Here is a 6,568-nt window from a genome sequence, read left to right as displayed (position 1 = left end):
TTTAGGCAACAAGTAAAATAAACAAATCTGGATAATCAAACGACCTCTATAAACAACAAGAGATGTCACATTAATTAAAATTTTAACACTGTTTATCAATAACTATGTACCTAGGTGTGAAGAAAGACATGGATATAATGTGATAAAAACATTTTAATGGAAGATACAAAGGAAAAAGATAAGTTGAAAAATTAAAAAGGTGTAAAGGTGTGAAAGCTTCAGAGTTGTGCATAGACCTGTGTGTCCTCAGTCAGGGTTTTACTATTAGTCATCATTTTCTTTTTTGGATCTCTTGGGGCCACACCAAGCAGTTTTCTCTGTGGTTGGCTCTCCTGGTTGGCAAAAACAAGAGTCTCTATAAAGGTATTTTGGGTCTTACCAAACCATGGATTTAGTAATTTTACTGTCATACAATGCATTAAACCTCATTGTATTGTTTTACAAAAATAAGAGAAAAAAAGACAAGGAAAGAAAAGGAGAAGAGAGGGAAGGGAAGGGAAGAGGAGGAGAGAGAATTCTGGAGATAGGACAGTCCCAGGTCTCATTAAATCAGCAGCTCAACAACATTATTGAGACCCAACTATCTTCAATATTTCCCCTCATCCATCCTTAGGGTGTTGCTTTTCCTTTGAAAGCAGTGGTTTTCAAACTTTAACCTGTTTCAGAATCACCTAGAGAGCTTGTTACAGCACAGGGTTTCTACTTTAGTAGCTCTGGGCTGGAGTGGGTCAAGATTTTGCTTTTCTAACTTGTTTCCAGGTAACGTTGATGCTGCTGGGTGCATCACAATTTAAGAAATAATCTTACTGACTCCTCTCATGGCCCCCTAAATGGGTGGAAACTTTTCAGGCATTTAATACAGATTTCAGCATCCTCAGACAGAAAATAAAATACCCTTATCTAGTGTCTCATTTTAGAAACTTTTTTTTCATAAGCCAGCGAGTTGCCTTTCCCTCTCTTTTTATTTTTGAGAATTTTGCTATATGTCCATAATTAAAGCAAGGTCTCTGTAGGATGATTTAGTTTATCCGTGTTTGTTTAGATCCATCAAAATTGACCATCTGGGTTCTCCTGAAGACCTTGACCACCTGCAGGACAGTAAAAAATAATTTGTTTTATAAGCAACAAAATGGGCAGAATGATTATGAATAGGAAATTAACAGAGCCTTAAACAATAACAGAAATTGCTGTAAATTTTGTCTCTCTTTTTTACATAAATTAAGCTACAAAAGATTTATTGTTTTTTTAAAAAAGAATTTATTTTATTGTTCAGTTCTATTATTTTCCCTTTTGTCATATTTCATTAGTAATAATTTAATTTCCCAATTCTGTGGTTTATTTTTTAGTGTCAATTTATTAAATATTTAATTTATTTAATCTGATTTTTATAATAAATATGTTTGCAGTAATAATTATTTGTCTAAATAGATTCTTGCTTGATTCCCATAGGTTTACTGAATTGCTCTGCTTTTCATTATTTTCTGGTTTATTTGCAATCATTTTCTTTTGCAATTACTTACTAGAGAATATTTAATATTATCTAGTATTCTGTGGTTATTTTGGAGAATGTTTCTTAATTTTTAAAAGTATAAATCTCTCCCCAAGGGGGCCCAGTGTGCAATGGCTGCAAACAGCAGCCTCCTTGGTAGTGTATGCAGCCTGTTACCTGCATGGGTTGCCCCAAGGGACCTTAGAGACAGCTCTTTCCAGTGGACATTCATGACTGGCATTCTGTTCCCAATCTAGGCTCCAGACAGGTATGCCCGGTGCCTTTGGAAAGCCCCAGGACACAGTGGCCAGGGTCCACATTGGCCAAGTCATAATGGCCATCAGCACTAAGCTGCAGAACAAGGAGCATGTGATTGAGGCCCTCTGCAGGGCCAAGTTCAAGTTCCCTGGCCGTCAGAAGATCCACATCTCCTGGAAGTGGGGATTTACTAAGTTTAATGTGGATGAATTTGAAAACATGATGGCAGAAAAGTGGTTCATCTTGGAAGGCTGTGGGGTCAACTACATCCTTAATTGTGGCCCTTTGGACAAATGACGGGCCATGCACTTATGAGAGCCTTGGTGCTGTCCCCTCCTTACTCAAGCCCACCAATAAATCCTACTTTCCTGTGGGAAAAAAAAAGTATATATCTCCTTTGATCATGTTTCTATTCTTGATTTTTAAGTTTCATTAAATTATAACATAAAATATCTACCCTTTTGGAACTAAATAAGAGTATCTTTGTAATAAAGTATATGATAGGTTTTTTGTAAGGGAAGTATGGATAATAGAAAAATGTGCATTATCTATAGAGATGAAAATTGCATACATGTAACATTTGTACACACAAACTTTTAAGCTTTTGATGATGCATTATTTAAAACTTTTATGTTATTGCAATATATTTGGTTTTCTGTATAACTGGCTTCTTACATTCTCAAAAGGGTATATTAAGTCATCCACTAAACTTGTGCTTTTGTTAAGTTGCCCTGTATTTCCAATTAGTTTTTATTTATTTGGCTTTTTGTCATTTGTTTATAAGTGGCTGGTATCTTCATGGATTTTAAATTTAATAAGTACATGTTCCTCTTTCTCCTATAGAATGCTTTTGACCCTTAGCTCCAATTTGATATTTATTTGATATGTATGATTTTTTTTAATTTTCACTTGCTTGGCATATATTTGTTTAAGCCTTAGTTTTCATTTTTAGGCTAGTTTGTTATGAATGATATCTACCTTATTGACTTTTTTTAATATACAGTCAGCCCTCCACATCGACATCAGATCGAATTCACGGATGTGGAACTTGGAAAGACCAAGCACTGCCTGTACTACTCTGTTTTATATAAGGAACTTAATTGAGCATCCATGGATTTTGGTATCACCGAGGGAGGGGGCGTGTCCTGGAACCAATAGCCCAAGGACAATGAAGGGCAACTGTATGAATATTATGGGCTGACACCCAATCTGACAACATCTGTATTTTGATAAGGGAGTCAGCCAATCCACATGTAGTGTAATAACTGACATTTGATTGTATTCTTGTCATTGGTACCTATTATCTGATTATGTTTCTGCTCATTTATCTTTCACCTTTCCTAGTTCTTAAATTCAGTTCTCCTTTTCAATTTTGCCTGATCCTTCCCTTTCTTATCAATAATAAGTAGAGCCATATTTCTTTAGTCTTTCAAATTATGCTCTCACCCAGATGATTTATTCACAAACAGCTTTTCCATCAGAGTGAAACATTTTGAATACTTTCGCTTTGCTACTTCATTCTTCTACAACATGAAAGCTTAATTTAGAATTATTTTACTTGCCTGATTTTATCTCTGATTATATTGCCAAAATATAAAATGCCTTAGTTCTGGGTTATTATATATTTTTCTTTACACACTTTATCTTCTGCCTCAATAATCATTACATAATTACTTATTTTTACCTATAGTTATGATATTACCATCTGAATTTAAGCATAGATAGTGTAAGGATTTTCACCAGCCACTGTTTGCCTAATGTATCTTTAATATCTTTAAATATCTGTACTGATGCAATTGATATTTGGTTAGAGTACATATAGGAGTGAATATTTTCTGAGTTCTCACATGTCTAAATATGTCATATTTGATGTTGACAGTAAAGAGACATATTGGCTGGATAGAGGACTCTGGCTTTCTGTCATATTCTCTCAGTCTATAGATGTTCTTCCAATGTCCTTATCTTCTAGTATAGCAGATAACGTAACTGTAAGTAGGATTTATTTGGGTCTGAAGGTCAGTAAAATATCCATGTATCCTGAGAATGTAGAAATATCACTGTTGTGCCTTAGAATAAGTCTTTAAAATTAATTTTTCTAGGAATTTTTTTAAATAAAGATTTTCTTCAATTTAGGGAAATTCTCTTATGTTCAATAACCATCTCTGCAATATTTTTCTGTTATATAATTTCTTTTATTTGCATATGAGATTTCCTTTACCTGTTCTACATGCCTGTTATTTTCCCTCATGAATTTCATTTCCATATATATTACAGAGAGAGAAGTCACAATTTATATTTATATATTATTTTATCTTCCTCAATAATATTTCTATTCATAATAGTAAAAATCCCGTTTTCAGTTAATCTACAAATTTAAAATTTGAAATCCTTGGGATTTCTTTTGTTTCAGAAAATCATTGTGCCTATTTGTGGGCTTTCTCATTACTATTATTTTTGTTAACTTTTTCACAATGAAATCCTGTCTTTTTCATTTAATGTACTTGAAGGAGAGACTTTTGTTCTGAATGTCTGCCCTGAACATCCATCTTCATTGTTCATGCTAACACATCCTTTACTGAGCTGTAATTATTTTCTCTTCTTGATCATGATTTTGAGTTCAATAATCCCTAATGTATTCTTTCAGGATTCCTTTCTCACTGGTGAATGAATGACTAGAAGATGTGGAGGATTCTTCTCTAGGGAGCAGGTAGAGGAAAAAGCTGGTAGAGATTTATTCCATTGTGAACGCACATGGAGGAATTTCATATCTCAAGTCTTCCTGGTATGTGTCAAAAGTCCTCCTCCAAGCAGTAAGCCTAGTGACAATCAACACACAAGAGCTGTTTACCAATAAATCACATGGAGTCAGCAGGTTCTAGTAGGTCCTCCCAAGATAACACCCAGCTAATGTAGGCATAGCCCCTTTCTGATGGAATTTACTGGAATCTGCATGCTGAGGCTTCAGGGAGTCTTGAAGTCCTCATTATTTGCCTGGGATCTGGAAGCAAAGCACAATCTCTCATCCACTGTAGACCCTATTCTTATATTCCATACAAAGAAGGATAAGGTACCATGTCTATTTTTTCTTATAGAGGTACAGGGAGAAATGCTGAGGTCAGATGAATGATCTGGGATCTACCTAATTTCACCACCCTATAAAAGAATTTGGGAAGAAGAATGGATACAGATGGCAACAAATAATAATGTTTTATATGCCCAGGCATTGCTGTGAGTTTTTAAAATATATTTCTTATTTAATTCTTATAACAACCTTGTATAATAGATCCATTTTATATGTTAGCAAATTGAGGCATTGAGGCATTACACAACTTGGCCAATGTTATGCTGCTGGTAGAGTAAAGGAAATAAGATTAAACCAAAGAGTTATAAATCATAATCAGAACCATCATGCTATATTATTTATTTCACTAGTTTCTTATCAGTTTATTTCTATCTGAACACAACACGCACAAAATGTAAACCCGCCATTTGTTTGTCTATTTTGCACATACTTCATCATAGGGAAAGAAAAGACTTTTGTTAGGACTTGGGAATATAAACAAGATGGCTCAAACATTTAAGAGCTTATAATCTAATGGGTTTGATAGAAAATAAAATTAATTTTTAAACATTGATCCCAGTATTGATATACATAAGTGTGTGTGTAGAGGGAGAAAGTGAGAGAGAGGGAGAGTTTTATAAATTGACATAAAGCATTTCCAAAACGTTTACAAAGCAGATTATACCACGTTAACTATGATCTACCTAAAGGATGCCAACAAATAGTTAAAAATGAAATGGATCATAGCAGTAGTGACTCGTTTACATATTATAAATTTTACTTTAGTGCATGGTTTCTCAACCTAGGTACTACTGCTGTTTTGGGCTGAAAAGTGCTCTTGTGGGAGGGGCTGTACTGTGCACTGTAGAGTATTTAGCACTAACTCTATCCTCTACCCAGTATATGCTAGTAGCACCCACTCCACAGCTGTGACAACCAAAAATGTCTCCAGACCTTGACAGATATCCCTTGGGGGAGAAATTGCCCTTGGTTAAGAACCATTGCTCGGGGCAGCATACCATCCTTAACTTCTCCCACATGGAGGGGGTTTCAACATCTGCAAAACAGCTCAAAGATATTGTTGTGTGTATTGTTAATGGGGAAACAGGACCTTGCCCCAAGGCTGCTCTTGACTGTTTCTCCCTGGTCTCACATCCCCTCCCTTCCCTAATTAACAACTGCTTGAATCTGCCCATTGGAACCCAGGGAAGATCATGGAGGCTGAATGAAGGCTGTTTCCTATAATCAAAGAAATGGGGGACACAGAAAGTCTTTGTGCCCAGGAGCCCCACAGGGCCCTGTGCAGTATCAATCCCCCCTTTTCTTTGATACTGCTCAATCTTGAGGAGAATAGATGTTGGACAAGAAAAGGGAACCATCGTTTTGGATAGAGATGTTAATCATAAACTCGGGAGAGGAACTCAGTTTTAGGGGGACTTGGTTTTTAGGGAACGGGGTCTACTCAACCATAAAGAGTAACACTTTCCTAGCATCAACAAGACAACTCCTTAAAAGATAACAATCCTTCTTGATATTGTAAGGGGTCACATGACCCACCACTATCATGCTTAGATCTGGATTATGTAAACTGTCAATAATATGTCATTTGATGTACAACCCTCTACCTCAAAAAACTTATATAACTGTGCCTTGACTTCTAATGGGCGAAACAGTTCTCAGAGTTTTCTGAGATGCTCTTCCTGGGCTACAATCCTCAAATTTGGCTCAAATAAAATTTTCCAAATTTATTCTTAAAAAAG

The 6,568-nt window shown here is 35.5% G+C and overlaps 1 pseudogene; it reads left to right on the top strand.

Moving 5' to 3' along the window:
* The first annotated feature begins 1,548 nt into the window (after positions 1-1,548).
* LOC112067084 (uncharacterized) lies at positions 1,549-1,702 on the top strand (annotated as a pseudogene).
* Positions 1,703-6,568: the final 4,866 nt, after the last annotated feature.

Source organism: Physeter macrocephalus, chromosome 7 (genome assembly GCF_002837175.3).
Source record: "Physeter macrocephalus isolate SW-GA chromosome 7, ASM283717v5, whole genome shotgun sequence".
NCBI classification, from domain to species: Eukaryota; Metazoa; Chordata; class Mammalia; order Artiodactyla; family Physeteridae; genus Physeter; species Physeter macrocephalus.
This window is presented reverse-complemented; position numbering and strand designations above follow the sequence as displayed.